The 20,157-nt window shown below is 42.2% G+C and overlaps 1 long non-coding RNA gene and 1 pseudogene across 1 annotated transcript in view; both read right to left on the bottom strand.

The window, feature by feature from the left end:
- LOC132366134 (uncharacterized) overlaps positions 1–17,544 on the bottom strand; it is a 41,596-nt gene extending 24,052 nt beyond the window's left edge. Inside the window, exons 1-3 of the long non-coding RNA XR_009503370.1 lie at positions 17,398–17,544; positions 15,688–15,795; positions 14,894–15,061 (exon numbers count right to left, since the gene is read on the bottom strand). This is a non-coding gene — a long non-coding RNA (uncharacterized LOC132366134). The remainder of the gene's footprint in view (positions 1–14,893; positions 15,062–15,687; positions 15,796–17,397) is intronic.
- Positions 3,992–5,045, bottom strand: LOC132366659 (14-3-3 protein zeta/delta-like; annotated as a pseudogene).
- Positions 17,545–20,157: the final 2,613 nt, after the last annotated feature.

Raw genomic sequence — 20,157 nt, 5'->3', positions numbered from 1 at the left:
CTTTATAGCCCCAGCACCTACCAGGGAGGCTGAGAGAGAGTAAGGGCTTACAGGATGTTGAACTAAGAAGTATCTAGGGAAGATGCCAGAATTAAACATTTATTATTCTCAGGTAAAATCTAATATTTATACTTTCATTTTACAATAATTGGCATTACTACAATTATTCTTTTTTATAATATAATATTGATAGTTTATACACAGGTATACCTCATTTTATTGTGCTTCATTTTATTCTACTTTGCAGATACCACATTTTTCACAAACTGAAGATTTGTGGCAACCCTGCATTGTCGGATGATGGTTTGCATTTTTTAGCAATAAAGTTTTTCTTTTTTTTTTGGCTACATTGGGTCTTCATTGCTTTGCGCAGTCTTTCTCTAGTTGCAGCGAGCGGGGGCTACTCTTCGTTGCGGTGCACAGGCTCCAGGTGCACGGGCTTCAGTAGTTGCAGCACACGGGCTTCAGTAGTTGTGGCATATGGGCTCAGTAATTGCGGTATGCAGGCTCTAGAACGCTTGGGCTTCCGTAGTTGTAGCACACGGGCTTCAGTAGTTGTGGCTCATGGGCTCTAGAGCGCAGGCTCGGTAGTTGTGGCGCACGGGCTTAGTTGCTCCGCGGCATGTGGGATCTTCCCGGACCAGGGATTGAACCCATGTCCCCTGCTTTGGCAGGTGGATTCTTAACCACAGCGCTACCAGGGAAGTCCCAGCAGTAAAGTATTTTTTAAGTAAGGTGTGTACATTGTTTTTTTAGACATAACACTATTGCACATTTAATAGACTATAGCGTAAACATAACTTCTATATATATACTGCAAAAGCAAACAATTTGTGTAACTAGCTTTACTGAGATATTTACTTTATTGTGGTGGTCTGGAACTTAACCTGAAATATCTCTGAGGTATGCCTGTTGATGAGCTGATTCTATTTTCAAGTAATTCTGCTAGAGCTTTACAGCTGAGGTAGGCAGCTGTAATATTTAAGGCATCAACAGTGTCCAAATGAAAGAATAAAAGAGAAGGATACATTGTATATTAAATAAAGTGGAACCAAATGCTAATTGTTGACTAAGGATGAAGGCCAAGATGTTACCGCCCACAGTGAATATTTTGAGCGCTCGCATTTTAATAGTCAGTGCTCCCCTTCCCCAACAGGAACACACTATAATGTGCTTGCACACATCCCCCTGAAGGGAAGAGTCCCTGTCACCTCCTCTCTTCCACATTCCCTGTTACACTGGGCTTTCTCTTTCTGAAAGTACTCTTAACCCTTAATTTCAGGAAGTTCCTAGCAAAACAGTCATAACATATAGAAAACGTGTGCTGGTGGAGACTCACTAGGAACACAAAGAAGTTAGGAGCCTGGCTCCTGAGCAGGAGAGTAGGATAGCACAGTGATAAACCTTGGCCCTACTGGCTGTTGATCTTGAACAAGTGACTTAACTTTTCTAGGTCTCAGTTTCCTCCTACGTAAAATGGAGGTGAAACTGCTCCTACTTCATAAGGCTGTTGGGAGAACTGGTGAGACAATGTAGGTAAAGCACTTCCCGCGTTAGCTGGCACGTGGTAAGGACGCAGTAGGTGTCAGCTATTGCAGCCTATGGGGATGGCTGAGTGATAGCAGCCGTGTCCCACAAGAGAACTGGCCTGTGGGCCAACTTTGGCACAGGTGCCAGCACTGGGGAGTCTTGATCCTCAACTGAGCTCTGCAATAACATGTCAGGGGGGTCCACGTAGTACAGACCGCCTGGATGCAAGTGATCAGTTTTTAGCTGTGTGACTTGGGACAGTTGCTTAACTTCACTGTAGCTCAGTTTGTTCATGTGTAAAGTAGTGATGATAATAGTACCTGACCCATACGTTATTGCAAGGATTAAGTGAATATATGTGTGTGTGTGTGTGTATGAATTTATACACAAACATATATGAACAGGTCTGGCACATAACTGTATAAATTAGTTTCAGCCTTCACTTGCTACCCAACACCTCTGTGTTGAAGTAGACAGATAAATGACATTCTATGTGGTCACTGAGGGAAATTTAAAATATCTTGTTATATTTTTCATATAATCTGAGAAATACTTTGCACTGTATATGTCTTTTGGAAGAAGTTGGAGACCAGCATATCGATAAGTCCCTTTCTGGTTTTAAAATATTTATTATTAAACTGAAAAAGCCTTGAGCAGTATATGACAATGCACAAGAATTCATAGTCTTCCTACAAAAGTCTGATTCTCCTGCCCCTAAGTGTTTCAGAGACAGTGAAAGGGAAAGATCTAGCTTAGGAGAACTGTTTTGTCAAGTAAAAATGGTCTCAAAAGTGTTTACAGTTCTCACTTGATTATTCTTACTGCTGAAAAACAGTGGAAATGATTATGAGGACTTTAAATAAAACTTTCATTTTGTGCAAAGGAAATGGTACAAGCTACACACTAAATTGTTCTCTAGTTTCTGAATTAATTCAAGTAAAGTAAGGAAGCATCCAAGATAAGGCTGAAACACACCCTTCCCATTGGTGATCTGCCACCCCCGATAAAAAACTGTAATTGAAGCCAATCCTGGGCAAAGCAAGGTCCCGGCAAAATGCTCCATGTCTTTCTACAAATATTCACAGCAGGGTTGTACCAAGACATTTCTGCACTGTAGTGCTTTCTTGGTCACTAAGTATTTCTCTCTCTCTCTCTCTTTCTCTCCTCATTCGTCTCTGTGTCTCTCTGTCTCTGTCTCTCTCCCTCTCAAACACACACAGAGTCAGTCACAGTGATGGTTTGGAGTGAAGATAAGAAAGAGAAGACTGAACAGCTTTTCATACAGTTGACATGCAGAGCCCTGCTGTAAGTACCTAGATACCCAGCAGTAACCAGTTCTCCCCACCATCCCTCCCTGGCCAGTTTCCAGACATGAAGGAAACAACCCCTTCAAAAGATTATGTCGAAGACAGCCACAAAAAGAAAGGGAGGAAGGGAGGGAGGGAGGGAGGGAGAGAGGGAGGAAGGGAGGGAGGGAAGGTGGGAGGAAGGAAGGAAGGAAGGAAGGGAGGGAGGGAGGAAGCTACAGTGTCCACCCAATCCTGCACATTCCAGAATTCTTCAGAGTACAGTTGACCCTTGAACAACACAGGTTTGAAATGCATGGGCCCACTTATATACGGATTTTTTAAAATAGTAAATACTGCAGTATAACACGATCCATAGTTGGTTCAAACCACAGATCCAGAACCGCTGATACAGAGGAAGTGGACACATATAGGGAGCACTGACTTTAAGTCATACATAGACTTTTTCTTTTTTTTTGAAAAGTCCATTCATAAAACTTTTATTCCACTTACATGAACTTAATACACGTGTTCTTAACAATTATGCTTGGATTGTTCATGAAAATCTCATTAAGACATTAAACAAAGCTAGTCATCATCTCAAGTTATTTCCCTGTTAACTATTTTTACAGCACATGCATGTTAGGCAAGTATCAAAAAAAACAAACAACAAAAAAAAAACAAAAACCTAAAAAATGTTAAATACATGGGTTTTTTGTTTTACTGCTGCACTTGATATACATGAAGTAATGAATATCAAGCAATTCATTTTTACTGCATCTTTAGTTGTACATTTGTTCTTAGGTTGCCTAAAACATTTAAATACAAATAAAATGAGTGTAGCAAAAATAATGAAAGCAAACAGCAGGCAACTTTACAAATAATGGAATGTGAACCGTTTCTGCCCTTATCCAGAGTAAATTGGGTCACAACTAAAGGAACACTTCTGTAGCTGTAGTCAGTGGTGTGCACATTGAGACTGAGTATTCCACAGGTAACACATGGTTTAACATGTAATATCCATGGGATATCTATTTCTACTATAGCCTTGTAAGTGCTCCAAACCTTAAAGTACCCACAGCTACACCTGTGACTGGAACCAATTATCCCTTTTATTCCCCACCAGGACAAACAAATACGTAGGCAGTTTTCTTTGCTTAGACATGGAAGCAGTTTTAACACTGGCCCTTGTGAAGCCACAATGTACCAAAAGTACTATGCCAAACATTTATAACTTGTATAAAAAATCCACATCCCCATATTGGCCACCTCACGATGAAAACAGATAACTCCCTAAATGTTAACTGGCTCTACTCCCCTAATATTAAACATAAAAACCACATGGGAAATATAGAAATTCAAATAGAAGTAACACAAACCTGTCATAAATCGTAAACAAAAAACTATTTGTGGGACAGCATGGATGACAAATGGTCTACTGTGTCAATTTTAGAATGAGGCAGACAAAAGTTGGAAGGCCGGTTAATTTTCCTCTCCTTCTCCTGCTTCAGCTTCATCTCCTTGGGTATCCGATGTCCACAATGTCAAGGTGTCTCTCAGTAACTGCATTATTAGTGTGCTGTCTTTGTATGACTCTTCACTTAATGTATCAAGTTCAGCAATGGCTTCATCAAATGCTGTCTTTGCAAGAGAGCAGGCTTTCTCAGGGGAGTTCAGAATCTCATAATAGAACACAGAGGAGTTAAGGGCCAGACCCAGTCTGATAGGATGTGTTGGTTGCATTTCCTTTTTGCTGATTTCAAAAGCATCTTGGTATGCTTGCTGTGACTGATCCACAGTCCCGTTCTTATCACCTGCAGCAACCTCAGCCAGATAACGGTAGTAGTCTCCTTTCATTTTCAAATAGAAGACTTTGCTCTCTGCTTGTGAGGCACTGGGGATCAAGAACTTTTCCAAAAGAGACAGTACATCATTGCAGATACCTCTTAGCTCGGTCTCAATTTTCTCTGTCTTCTCCAGCCATCTGCTGTTTTTTCTCAGCACCTTTCGTCTTTTTCTCAGTACTTGAGACGACCCTCCAAGATGACCTGCGGGCTCCTACAACATTTTTATAAGCAACTGAGAGAAGATTCCTCTCCTCATTGGATACTTCAGCTCCTTGCTCAGTTACAGACGTCATGCGGGCTGCCATGTCATCATCTCGCTCAGCCTGCTCGGCCAGTTTGGCCTTCTGCACCGCTCATTTTTATCCATGACTGGGTGTTCTGACGGGCACTTCCGGGCCGCCTCGGCTCGCAGCCCGGTGCCCGGGCCCGGCCTTCCCGCCGCGCCGCCGTCCGGGTCGGGGAGAGCTGGGTGCCGCTGCCGCAGCGCGGGGCGCGGGGGCTGCGCCGAGGAGCGGGCGGGAGAGGCGGCCATACATAGACTTTTGATTCCACCAGGAGGGTCCCCCAATTCCACCAGCCCCCTCCCGCCATTGTTGAAGGGTCAACTGTAGCATTTAACGAACCCCGGAAATTTCCAACTACTAAAATTCTTCTGGTAGTGCTACCCAGATGCATGACTGTTGCATTTTAAGCTAGACTGGGGAGAATACTTGAAGAATCCTAAATTCTAGCTCCCCTAATAATGTCCTTTGTCTATCATCCAAATTTGCCCTATGTCAGAAAGCCATTGCTTTGGCTGCTATTCAGCAGCCTATGTAAAATGAGTCCCGGTGCTTAGTCCAGTTCCAGACAACTGATGTCCAGGTCACGTATCACCCGTACTGGGGACAGCTCTGGACTCAGAGTGTCCCCCTGAGGCTTAGTAGGTGACAAGATAGGCCAGAACAAGGAGACCCAGAACCCCACAAATAGACAGAGCCCAGGAGGAAAGCTGGTGATGGAGAAGGGTCCCAAGAGGGACGACTGGTCTGGGCAATTCAATATCTTGTTACAACAGAGTAATTGAAAGCACTGTTGGACTAGAGGAATGACTGTGTGTGTGTCTGCAGGGGTCGGGGGAAGAGCAGGGCATTAGAGTCTGACAGGAGGGGACTTTTAAAAGCTGATACTTTCCCAGCCCACAGAAGAAGATCTAGGGTCCCAGGCAGCACACCAAGCCAGGGAGGGGACCATCTGAGGCTTGGTCATGGGAATGGCAAAAAACTAGTCACCAGTCATAGTGAAGTGAGCCACATCAGATCCTTTCAAGAATTAGTGATGCTAGGGACTTCCCTGGTGGTCCAGTGGTTAAGACTCTGCTTCCACTGCAGCGGGCGCGGGTTCGATCCCTGTTCAGGGAACTAAGATCCCTCATGCCTCAGTGCAGCCAAAAAAAAAAAAAAAGAAAAAAATAGTGACGGTATGGATAAACACATAAAACTATATATGGGAGAAAAACTCTAGTTTAGAAATTATAAGATTAGGTATCTAGTCTCATGTTTTCCCCTTACAAATTACGTGACCTTCAACAAATCACTTGGCCTCTCTCAGCCTAGGTTAGCAGCTTTAAAGACAATAACCATCACACCTATTACACAAGGTTGCAAGGATCTGATGAAAGGACAGATGTGAAAGCAGTTTATAAACCACAGTGCTCTAGACCTGTGACACAGCTTCTTTCCTCCTTTGCCGCATATCCAAGGGATGCTCTGGACTTGCAAGAGGAACAGTGGCTGACAATGTTAGGACTATCACCGTGATAGGAAGTGGGGAAGCACCTGGGCTGGGAAAGCATCAGAATCTGCAGCTCTTAAAAGCCTCCTCCTGCCAGACTCCAGTGTCCTGCTGCACCCCCACCCCGACAAACACACACTGAGAGTCATTCCTCTAGTCCAACAGTATTTTCAATTACTCTATTGTCAACAAAATATTTGACGACTCTACTGTAGTTGAAACTGGAGGCGTGGAGACCGGCCCAAAGATGTGCTTTCCTTGGCCTGCTGTTTGGCCTACAGAGGGTACATCTGCTCCCTCCCCCACAAAAATGAGATATATGCTCTAGTTTTTATATTTAAAAATCACAAAATTCCCATAAAAAATTTAGGTTTCTAGCTTCTCTTGAAAAACCAAAAGATCTAGCAACACTGGGCCCAAATTCCCACGAGGCAACACAAACTTTAAGGAGCATAAGAATCACAGGAAGAGATCATTAAAACATAGGCTGCAAGACCCCATCCTCAGAGTTTCTGATTCCTTAGGTCTGGGATAGGACCGAAAAAACAGCATTTCTAACAAGTTTCAGGTGATTTTGATGCTGCTGGTCCGGAAACCATACTTTGAGAACCACTGTGCTAGATCCTTGCACGGGCTGTCCCTGTTCAATAGGGATGCACACTCCAGCTTAACATAGCCCACACCACATCCTATGGTCAGTGACACAAGTATCTGTTGTCAACTATCATGCTTACTCTCTTGTTTCTCTTACACATGCAAAGTCACTTAACTAACTTAATATGCCTGACCTCTTAAGCATTTGAGTTACTAGCAACCTCTGCTACTTGAGGGGAAGAAACCTGCCTTATACACCTCCTTCTCCCTCTCCAACCCCTGTTTCTTTGCCTCTCTCAAACATACACACTCACCATCCTACACAGTGTCTTACACATAGCGCTCAACTGTGTTAGTTGATTTGAGTACCTGCATAAAGTCGGAATCCTTCAAGGCCTGAGCTTGAAGGACAGCAAGACTTTTAAGCTAGGAACTGGTTTAGGCCTCCTTCCCTTTGTCTATTGGATCCTGATGAAAGAGCAGGTCAATGCTGCCTCAAATGTGGAGGTGGGAGACAAAGAACAAAGATCATTACACAGGATGAAGCATAAGTTCTCCTGAGACCCACCTCTCCTTTTTTAGCTTCTCAGAATCAGTACTCAGCCCCAAATCCTCTAAAATTAGTTATCATTCAGGAATACTATCAGTTGAGCGATTCAACCAACTTCCTTCGCTAAGTGGTTTCATGATCATCAGCTTGAGGGCAGGGGAAGAGGCCTGGATGATAAATCTAGATTCCCTCTAACTTTCTTTTCTATGAGCCCATTGATGACGACTTAGAACAAATTCTGGTACACATTTTGAAATCCATCAAAATGCAGGCCAGACTCCTCCCTAGTGTCTACCCCCAACCCACACATGCTCTGTCTTGTAGCCTTGGCCCTAAGCCATGGTTTGTGTAAAATGGCCTCAAATTTAATTTTCACTAAGAGTTTAAATGTTTCTCTCTTCAATAATGAAATATGGGCAGTTCATTCCAGAGAGCTGTAAAGAGTGCCCGTCTTTAAGGCCAAGAAATTTTATCCTTCTTTTACAAGCTGACAGCAAATGAAAAGAGTTTGTTTCGCCAAAAGGGATACCAAGGTAATTTGTGAAGACCTGACCTCATTAAAATATTCTTGAAATGTGACCAAAAAGGAAGAAACATCTAAATAAACTGTTGGAGGCCTATCCTATGTCAAAAAGTGGCCTCAAAGCAGTATTATTATCACTTCCATTTTATGAAAAAGGGCCCTGAGGCTTATAACAACCTCCCCAGGATTATACAGCTGTAATCAAAGACAGAATCGAACTCACTCTCAAGCCCACAACTTCCCCATTACCAATTTACCTTCACCATCCATAAGTCTTATACCAAGGGCACATCTTCCCTCTAATCTGCCTCTAAAAAGCTTAAGAACTCAGAGGCTAAAGATGGCCCAAAACTCAAAACATAAAATAGAAGACCCCATGGTAATTGCTTCTTAAAACTAGAAGAGAGAAACAAAATGAGCACACAGTGAATCAGAGCAAAGATATGCAAACGCATTTTTATAAGTGACAAATGACTCCCAGGCCAGAAAGGCTTTGCTTGAACGTAATAACAAATCTCAAGAAAACAGATCCCTAAGAAGGAGATTGCGAGGTAGCAGCAAAGGTGTAAGAGTCTGAGAAAAGTCATCAAAGCCCATCAAGCAGCCTCCAAGGACAGTCCTGGCTGGCTGGTCCAATCCTTAATAAAGAAAGAGGCCCAAAACCTGTCAATTTCAAGAAGCCCAAAAGCCATGACGGAAAAGACCAATAGATTTGAGCACATACAAATTAAATTAAAGGATGCCTTTAAAAAGTCAAAAGGTGAATGAACACGGAAGAGGAGGAAATATTTGAACACATGTCAGAAAAAGGGTTAATATTACTACTACTATAAACATGCTCCCTCCCCCCAAAAAATGATCAAGGACAAACAATCCAACAGAAAAAATGAAAAGGAGAGGAAATGAATAGACAAATCATGGAACAGGAAATGCAAATATCTCAAAAACACACAGAAAAATTCTCAACTGCACCTGTAGTCAGGAAACATGCAAATCAAAACAAAGGTGCACTGTTTCTACTGACCAAAGTGCCAAAAAAACCCCCAAAACCTAAAAATGTCAGTATCATTAGAACTAGTGAGGGTATAGGGAAACAGATACTGTCCCATGATTCTTGAGGATATGAAAATGCTACACAATCCTTGGAACATTATTTGGCCACGTACTGATTTAAAAATAAGTATGACCTCTGACCTCAAATCCTGCTTTGGAGAATCACATATTGAGGCATTTTAAGTGGCAAAAAACAACCTCAACATGCATCAACAGAGGAATAATTGAATAAATTCTGGACCTCCATATAAATATTGTAGTTATTGAAAAGAACAAAAATAGCATTATTTGGAAGATAGCAAAAGGCAGTGGACTTGAGAGCCACATTGCCCAAGTTCAAATTGCTGCTCCCATTAACTGTGCAACCTTGGGCAAATTAGTCACATCTCAGTTGCCTGTCTATCCACTGGGGACCACAGTACCTACCTTGTATGGTAGTTGCGGGGTAAATGAGATAAAGCATAGGGCCTGGCATCCAGCAAATACTGGATATTCTGTTGGGGGAGTGGGGAAGAACTGTACAAACTGTATAGCATAGATATATTTTAGTTAAAAGTGTATATATGTTTTAAAGCATACTATGTATGTGTGTGTGGTGGTGAGAGGAAAGGAGAAGGTTTTAACTCTTCCTCTGCATGTCTCTGTGTTGCAAGGAACATGTATTGCCTTTATAGGCTGGAAGACTAATCCAGTAACACTTTTTGAAAGTGGCCTGGTGAGAGTGCTAGCAGGAGTGGGGACTACGAAAGCATAATTAAAGATCGGGAAGTGAGTCTGGTAGCTGGGAAGTTTGGTGGGTCTGCAGCACAGAGTGCGCTGTGGAGGCAGCAGGTATAAGGCTGGGGGTGGTAAAGGAAGGACTGCGTGTTCTCGGAGGAGGAGCGTGGACTTTCTCCAGATATTCCAGTTCTTTGGAAGAAAGGAATACAAAGTATTGGCTGTACTAGGGCAGTCTGAAAGATGTACTCTGCCCCTTCACCAAAACAAAAACTTTCAGTAGCTCCCTTTTATAGGGATAAAGTCCAGACCTACTTAGGTCTGTGAGTCTGACAGCCAGGCTTCTCATTCCACCTTGCCCCAACCTTACTGAACTACTTGCAGTTCTTAGAAGGTTCTGCTCTCTCCAGCTTCCAGACCTTTGCTCAGGCTGCAGCTTCTGCCAGCAGTACCCCCATACCTTTCCTTGCTCTGCCTGGCTAACTCTATCTATCTCCTATCTCCTATCTCCTGGGAAGCTCACCTTGATCCCCCAAGGCTCAGTTTCCCTTCTAGGTCCTCCTACATCACCCTGGCATGAACCTAAAAAGAGAACTTTTGACATTGATCTGTAATTGTCAGTTTATTGTCTGCCTCTCCAACTAAATTGCTGGTGCTTAATAGTATTCCTTGTTGATACTGCAGTACCTGGCACAGAACACAGAACAAAGTCAGAAATCTATAAATATTTGTTAAATAAACAAATGTCTTGAAACATACAAGCCATCTAACTCTTTCTCCTTTTTTGTATTCCATGTTTTCCCAAAAAGTTTCTCACTTAATGCCCTATCCTATGTGTGCTAGCCCATAGGCAGAAAATCCACAGCAGATCACATTACTACGAGTCTGGGTCCACGTGACAGTTCTATTGCTCACTGAAAACTAATAAATTGGTATAGGGATTTTACAACCTTATACTTTCGTTAACATAAGTCCTGCCCTGGAGAAAAAAACCTCCACGTGCTGGCAAAAGCTGACATCTGAGCATTTAAAACAAAAGGGCCACAACTCTGAACTATGGTAAATTACTAAGGTAAAGGCCTCTTGGGAGGCCTTCTCTGGCTACATCCGGACCTTGAGTCATTCACTCATTCAGCAAATATGTAATAAACCCCCACTAAGTGGCAACCTTCATTCCAAGCACTGAGGATATAGCAGGGAACAAGACAGACGAGCCCTACCCACCATGGAGTCACATTCTAGTGGGGGTTAGCAGAGGCACAAATAATAAACATGTGAAAAATAAGAGAGTTTCAGGCAGTACTAAATACTGTGAAAACAATTAATCAGGATAGGAAATGATTAAAGTTGGGGAGAAGGGGTGACAGCTCTTTAGATGTGTGGTCAGGATAAAAGGCTTCTCTGAGGGATGGACATTTGAGCTGCGACTTAATGAGAATGAATCAGCCATGAGAAAATCTGGGAGCAGAGAATTCCAGGCTGGAAAAAGAGCAAATGCAAAATCTCAAAGGTAGGAATGAGCTTGGTGCATTCAAAGAAAGATAGAAAACCAATTTGGCTAAAGCATAATGAACAAGGAATGTGAGTTAAGAGCAATCAGAGGGTAGACGTACAACAGATCATAAAGGCCATGATGAGGAGCTTGGATTTTATTCTAATTGCAAGGGAAAGACATTAGGGAAGTATAGGTAGGGAAGTGATAGTCTGATTTATATTGTTAAATGGCTAATGATTGAGAATGATTCTAGGAAGGCAAGAGTGGAAACCCAGGAGACAGACAAGAAGCTATTGTCATGGTCTAAATGAGAGCTGCTGATGGCTTGTACCAGGATGGTAGCAGTAGACATAGTGAGAAGTGGTCCGTCAAATTTGGGATAATATTTTGGAGGTAGGATCAACAGGACTTGATCTTTGATTGGATGTTGCAGGCAAGAGAAAAAAGAAGAATCAAAGTTGTGATCTTTTGGTTCTTCTCATCAGAAATTCCTGCACCTGCTTGCCAATAAAAATCTGTGTTCTGCTGGAGAACCTCCTTTCAGTAACCATAACAAAGTCAAAGCCAGTCAAAATTTCTGCTAGTGTATGACAATATTTGAATTATGCATGCCAATTTATGACAGAGGATTCAAGAACAGTTTATTCTTCATTAAACTGAAGCTTTAAGCTCCTGATTTTTTTTGTTTTGCAATCTAAAAAGCAGCTCATTTTCTGAAGACCCAAGTTGCTTACAAAACAAAGATTTGTGTCCCTTTAAAAAGTGCCATTTCCTTGAAATATTAGAGATCTATAAGCTCAGAGCTTCTATCACAGTTATCATATCTTTATTTTGCTTTATAATCTTATTGTCCCATATTTTATATGGGCCATATTTTATATCATTGTTTTATGAATGTTAAAAGGCTTAGCAGGCCAAGTAACTTACAGCACAGGAAGAAACAGAATGGCAAGCCTGATCTCCTTAGAATCAACCCCTTAATGTATTCATTCACCTTCTATGAAACTCTGGCAACAATGTGTCTTGAAGAACTAGCTGTTTAAGGCTATAGAGCAATTCTCTTTCTCCTGAACTTAACTCTTCTGATGTTTCATATATTGCCCAGTAACAGTCCTTTAGAAAATAACATTTTGAAAACAAATTACACTCATTACTATGTACAAATCTATGAAATATACACAAAATATTATTAGAAAAAAACCAGGTAGGATTGAATGTAATTTCATGGCTAAAAAAACATAGGAAAATTCACAGTAGTATTTGTTGTGTTAATATGCACAGCACTGTTAAGGACTGAGAACGTTTAGGGGACTCAGTAAACCACATCCCTCTTCCTACCAAGTTGTGAGCCAACTGAAAAACAGGAAAAAAAAGTAGACAGCTGAGAACTGTCGCTCTTCCTGATAAAGCTGACGCTGGAGGCGAGATGGCGCCAGTGGGCCTCCCAACACTGAACCCTAGGACAAGGCAGACTTACCACTGGGTTGCTGACTGGCAGAATGGGATGATAGAAACTCTCCCCTCCACCTACTCCAAAGACTTGTCCCTGTAAATTTTGCAGCATAAAGGAACAGACTAGAAGTCATGATTCCAGATGGCAGCCTGGCCCCAAGGGCCCCAAGACTGGCCAAAGGGCTGAGCTTTCTCACGCAGCTTCTCACTATGTAGTATCTTACTCAATGGGGAAGAGGAAAGGCTGGCCCAAGACACCAGGAATGTTAAAAAAAAACCCTGCAACTTACACCACATTCCCCACATAATTTTATTCTCTTAACCTAGTAATCTCCAAACTGGAATAAACGTACCCTGGGATTCTACTTTCCAAGAGGAATACAAGCACAGATAATTTTAAGGAAATCAATTCCATTTATTCAACTTTCACCTGCTCTTTCCTAAAATTGAGCTGTCTAAAATATGACTGAGGTTGAGATTTCACAACAATTCAATTTTTCCAATTCTATTTTAAAATCAGTCTTTTCTGAGACAGGCATCCTCTCACCCATCCCAGATATTACTATGACAATTTGCTCCCATTTGCAAAAAGCCTCTAAGGCACCATACAAAGGAACAATTCTAAATATTGATGGCAATATTTAATTTAATCAATGTATTATAAGTAGCAGGAGGATTTCCTGGCTTTCCTTATCTTAAATATATTTCTATTAAGAGAAAAGCATGGTGCTAGAAATTGGGTATTTTGGTCTGTGTGGGGGTGTTCTGAGTTCAGATAATTGTAGGGCAAAGTGGCAAGAGTTATGATCATTTTTGTCTAACGCCATTTCCTCTTCCATTTCCTGATGGTGTCAAACAATACTGTTGAGATAGCAAAAAGAAATACTGAAGGAGGTTGAGCCCTATTTCATGTGGGTAACAAACCCACAGCAAAGTTTCATGCTCCAGATATCTCTCTCAGAATTCAAAAATGGAAGATATGTAGAAAACATTCTGGGAAATACCAGTTACAAGGCACATCTGCTCAGTAATGAGAGAGAACTTGGTGCCATCCTCCTGTGTCTCAACTGCATATTTCAGATGATTTCAAGGAAAAGGATGTTAAAAAAATTCCAAATTTCCTTCCAACAGATCAATGTTACATGTAAAAGGAACATATACCAGAGATACGTTAATGTTTTGTAGTGCTTTTTGAACAATTATTCAGACTCATGGGGGAAAATATTTTCACTAGTTTTTACCTGAAGATTATTGAATATAGTAAGTCTATACTCGTTTTCTTACCCAAACACTTCTGCTTATTATTATTTGTTAACCATTTCTCACCTCATTATTCATTCCTATCTTTTATGTAATAAACTTAGATTTAGATATATAATTTTCTATTGTAAATAATGCAATGAACATCATTTATTCATCTTTTGTAAGCCCTGCACCTGATAGTCCCCCAACATGTTTTCTTATTGTGTCCTAGCAGAAAATTACATTCATGAACTAACTGGAGAGGAGGAGCTTCATCCATTTCATTAAGAGACATATTTCCAGTTAAAATTTTAGTTCTCTTTAGTAATTATTTGGAAAAATTTGTAATGTACTTAAGATTAATTATGTATTACTACTAATAATTGTAATAATAACTCAATCCAAAAGAAATTTTGGGCATTTAGAACCTTTTGGTGGTAGAAATTTTTTAAAATTATAAACAATTTTTTGACTGCCGAAAAGAATGATAGGGTAAGCAATAAAATACATTTGAGCATAAAATATATTTTTAAGACTTCTGTGGGGAAGTAGAATAAAAACACAAATTCAAAGAGAAATAAAGAGTAATGTAAAATTTCTGTAAATATGGATGATGGTGAGTATTCAATTTCTATGGGATTTAATTTCACTAAATGCATTTTTAAGTGATATAACCCTTTATACTTTAAAATATTCATATTTAGATTATACCAGAAATTACATCTTTTGCAACTAAGGACAAAAAAATTTTACATGTGAACCTAAAAATTATTTTGGGTGGTATGTCAGTAAAAATGTATTAAGACCATTGCTTTAACCCTTTCAGCTTACCCGCTGAGATCACCTTAGGACATGGTTATCCCCCTTGGGTAAGAAGTCAGCAGTCAGTTAGGGTAGTCCTGCTCCCATCTTCATAAGGCCACTTCAATACTGATTTCACCTCCTTTGTGGAATCTCGTGGGGCCACTGGTAAAGGGTAGGTTTTGTTCCCAGAATGCCCTGAATGGGTCAGAACAATACATCAATTAAATCAGCTCCCATGCTACTCTGTACGCAAGGCTATAATTCACAACCTGTTCTATTGCCACCTCAAATTATGTCCCACTACCTTGTTCAACATTATCAGAAGTTCTAAAAGAAGATCAAATGATAACATAAAAATACTCTAAACATTAAGAGCCAAAAAGACATCCTCAATCTGATTATGACCTTTCCAGTATGAATTTTCCAGCAAGAAATGAAAAGTTCAGACATTACATTATCTTGTTCTTCTGAATTATAGCCCAAAGTAATCAGCACCGACTTCATGTTAAAGTCCAAAATTATTAACTTCCAACTTGTTAACACTCTTGCGCTTGTGAATTAAAGTTCAAACAACAGGTTTTTTCACTCCTTGGCAGTGAGCTTAGCTCCCAAGCCTGAAGCTCCCCTTCCCCCAGAGCGCCTATCCTCTTAAGCTTACCCCAAGCCTCCCTTGTCCTGGGCAGGCCCCCCTGCCGGCATGGGCAGACCCCTGTGAAACTTATGGTATGAAGCAGCAGAGCAGAAAGCATACTTTCTGTGGGTGGCCTGGCTCCCATGAGAAAGGAGAGAGGAAGAAGGTGGGCTGCACACGCCAAACTTACACATCAGGAAACTTGTTAGAAGCGCTGGAATGAGGTATCGAGTGTTATGTTAGTGGCACCCCCTCCATACTTTAAGAAACATCTGATGCGGGAAAGAAGTGTTTTCCCCTAAAATAGAGAAATAGAACAGAATTACAAAAAACAGTGTATCTTATTTAAGAAACATTTATTGAGCTCAAATTTCTAAGCTACGTTTGCTGAGAGATTCCTAAGTGAACCAGAGCTGGATGCTGCCTAACAACCAACCACTAACGTTTGTAACAGAGTCATATATGTCAACGCCATATATTCTAGGTTTCTGTTACAGCAGTGCCCTACTTCCAGTACCAATTTTTGTATTAGTATACATCAGGCTTTATGTGCTACCAAACAACCACAAATATCTCAGTGACTCAGAACAGCAGAAATGTATTTCTCACTCATACAACCATGTGTATTAGCTAAGGACTCTTCTCCACTTTGTCCTGTCCCTAGGACCCTGGCTGACAGAAGCAGCCACCAGGTGGAACATTGTCGGGGTGGTAGATTAAATAAGGCCACAAATTCTTTATCACTCTTCTCCCCAATCCCCATCAAGAGGTGGAGTTTATTTACCCTCCCCTTGAAACTGAGTTAGCCATGTGACTGCTTTAACCAATAGTATGTGTTATTTCCAAGCCTGAGTCTTACAAACACCTGGAAGCTTTTGCTTTTGCGGTTTGAAGAGTCCTGAGCCACCATGTAAGAAGTCAGGCTACTCTGCAGGAGAAGCCATTTAAACTGAGGCCCTGGAATAACACTGGAAAAAGAAAGGCTCAGCCATTCCAGCATCCCCATGGAGCCTCCAGATTACTCCAGTCTAACAATACCTGGCTGGAACCACGTGAGAGACACCGAGCAAGATTAGACAACTGCCCGTGAGCCCATTCAACCCACAAAACCATTGACAGTAATAAAATGGTTACGGTTTTAAGTCACTAAGATTTGGGATGGTTTGTTATGCAGCAATAGATAACTAAAACATTCCATCACTGTGCCAGAAGGAAAGCGCATGAGAAATTGTGCACGGGTTCTTAAAGCTTTTGCTTGCAAGTGACACAGATCACTTCAATCACACTTCAATGGCCATGCTGAGTTGAAAGGAGGGAAATGCAAGTTGGCTATGTGAGAAAAGAAATGGAAAAGAGGGCTTCCCTGGTGGTGCAGTGGTTAAGAATCCGCCTGCCAACGTAGGGGACAAGGGTTCGAGCCCTGGTCCGGGAAGATCCCACATGCTGCGGAGCAACTAAGACCATGCACCACAACTACTGAGCCTGGGCTCTAGAGCCTGCAAGCCACAAGTGCTGAAGCCTGCATGCCTAGAGCCCGTGCTCCGCAACAAAAGAAGCCACTGTAGGGACTTCCCTGGTGGCGCAGTGGTTAGGAATCTGCCTGCCAAGGCAGGGGACACGGGTTCGAGCCCTGGTCCGGGAAGATTCCACATGCCACAGAGCAACTAAGCCCACACACCACAACTCCTGAGCCTGTGCTCTAGAGCCCGTGCTCCGCAACGAGAAGCCACCGTAATGAGAAGTCCGTGCACCGCGATGAAGAGCAGCCCCTGCTCGCTGAAACTAGAAAAAGCCTGCATGCAGCAACGAAGACCCAACGCAGCCAAAAATAAATAAATAAAATAAATAAATTTATTAAAAAAAAAAAGAGATGGAAAAATTTGTTGGTTAGTACTAATACCTCCAGAGAAGGGTCAGGCCTAGAGAGGTACATCTTCCATGGAGATGACAAGTCAATCAGTAAGCAGTGGATTACACTTGTAAGGGAAAGGCAGGGAAGCTGTCTGTGGATTTATGGAGGCCTCTGAGTGCCAACTGAGTTCCTAAGATAGCTGAGCACCACTGGAGATAGGTATCTGAGTAAAGGAAATCAGTACACAGGACTAGTCCCTTCATGTAGTAATGAAGGAGGGAAAGACAGAGCAGGCCACCAGTCTGAAAGTTACTGCAGTATTCAAAAAAAGAGTATCCTACTGGGAGAGATTTTTCCCGTGGGGGGTGGGGGGGAACTCAAAAAAAAAAAAAAAAGAAGAGCTTCAAGTGTGAGTTTGAGATATTTTATCAGGGATATACAAGAAAATGTTTAATTCTCAGGGCAGAATGTTAATTACCTACCCACCATTCCCCACCCTACTTCCTTGACAACAGAACTTCAATACTGCTTAGTTCCTCTCTTCCCTCCAAACCAATTAGGAAAAAGAAAACTATACACACATAATTCAGTTCCAAGGTAAATCCCAACTGGTCTAAGCCAGTGGTTCTTAACCAGTATCATTTCTCTAGGGAGTGTGTGTGGGATGGAGGGGAAGAGGGTTTGTTTGTTTGTTTGTTTTTGGTGTCACAATGCCTGGGGTTGCTACTAACATTTAGTAGGAAGGCACCAGAGATGCTAAATGTCCAGCAACGCATGCCACAGTCCTGTATAAGAACTGTCAAAAGCCAGATAAACACTAACCAATCATGGTAATCCCATGCTCCTTGTCAGTCACTGTTTCAGGGACTAGCTAGCAACCCAATTCTGGTAAATAAGATACAAGGAGTGGCCTGCTATGAAGCCTCTGGGGTGGTTTGTTCCTGCCTGTCGATGTTGTCCCAACCATATGACACCTGGGACTGCTACAGCCATCTTCTCCCTAAAACCAGTGTCTTCCCAAGCTCCCTGTTTCCATCATTGCCACTTCCATTTCCTTTTACCAGGTCCTAAAGCAGTTTTGACTTCTCTTAACCATTAACCTTAGGATGACCACTCGAGGTTGGCTTAGGACAGTCTAATTTTACTCCTCTTCTCCCAGTGTAATTAACAGTGCCCCCTTTAACTTCGGAAAGTATTCTAGATTGGAGGAGTACAGACTATACATGGTCATTACCCCCAATTAAATCTTGTTCACTCTGCCTCAAGAAAATACCTCTAAAGCAGGGGTCAGCAAACTATGGCCTGTAGGCTGTTTTTTTACCTCTGGAAAGTACAAAAAAAAAAAAAAAAAAAAAAGTTTTTTACATGTTTAAATGATTGAAAAAAGTTAAGGGGACTCCCCTGGCGGTCCGGTGGTTAAGACTCCGCGCTACCAATGCAGGGAGCGTGAGTTCGATCCCTGGTTGGGGAACTAAGGTCCTGCATGCTGGGCAGCACAGCCAAAATTTAAAAAAAAAAAAAAAAGTTAAAAGAATATTTCATGATATCTAAAATTATATCAAATTAAAAGTTCAGTGTCCAAAAATAAAGTTTTATTGGTACACAGCCAAGCTCATTCCTTGAAGTATTGTCTATGGCTGCTTTCTCACTACAAGACAGAGTTGAGTAATTATGACAGAGAACACTTAAAATATTAATGTTTGGCCCTTTGAAGAAAAGCTTGCAGACGCCTGCTCTAATGCTGTCATCAGTCCTGCGTTCCCTCACTTCTCGTACTCCTTGCACCAATACGGTAGCCTACTTAACTGGTTTCCCATTCTTTTCCCCACTCCAATCTTTCATACCAATCCTAGTAGATAACTCTCTACAGAAGAGTTTTGACCCTGTCACTTGCCCCTTCCATATCTTCAGAGGCTCCTCCAAAACCGACAATATAAAGTCCAAGCCTATCCCTCGATACTGAAGACTACAACCTTAAGTCTTCCAGACTGTTCCTCTTCAGTACTTAAAGCCAAAATGGACCACTTGCTGTTTCCCTAATTAGCATACCATACGCCCCCACTGCTTGCCCATGTCTCTCCTCCATCCCATCAGTTCCTCAAGATAAAACGAAAACTGTTACTCCCTTGATAAACCTTCATTCGCCACAAGGGTAGTTCACACGCGCGCGGGGGCCGGGACTAGCGACACAAAACAGACTAGGGCGAGAGGGAGCACATCAAATGACCCGAGTGCGTGAGATGAGGGGCTCAGAATGAGGCTTCAGAGGTGACATTTACACAGGAATTTTAAGGACTCGAGAGGCTAAAAGACTCTACAAGACCCAGGAAGATGAAAACAAACTGTAAATAAAGCTAAATACGCGAAAAAAAGGACCACCTCATCCTATCCACTTCCCTCTCGCCCCAATGAGAACGTTTCAAGGAAAAACGACACCTTTAGTACAAAATCTGAAAGAAAATTCTACAAGAGCAGCCTTGGCTAAAACCACTGGGGAATGGCGTAGACAGCACGTAGATTCCTTTTGCCAAACAATCCCTGGGCGAACTCCGTGCGCGCTCTCCGCGCCAGGCGACTCCAGCTCCTCGCCAAAACTTCTAGGCTGTAGCTTTGCCTGCGCGCCCACGCTCCGGGCTTCCGGACAGGCGCGACGGTGCCCGGGGGGAAAGAGACCCCCCCCCCTTCAGTGTGCGAAAGCAGTTATAACTATGTGGCGGCCTCCCACTAGCCACCAACCCGCGCCCTCGGGAAGGCGTCAGAGAGGGTCCCGCCTCAGCGGCCGCCTCAGCGCACGTGAAGCTCTCGGGC

The sequence above is a fragment of the Balaenoptera ricei genome, chromosome 5, assembly GCF_028023285.1.
Source record: "Balaenoptera ricei isolate mBalRic1 chromosome 5, mBalRic1.hap2, whole genome shotgun sequence".
Lineage (NCBI taxonomy): Eukaryota > Metazoa > Chordata > Mammalia > Artiodactyla > Balaenopteridae > Balaenoptera > Balaenoptera ricei.
Note: the sequence above shows the minus strand (reverse complement) of the source record. Positions and strands in the feature narration are given on the sequence as shown.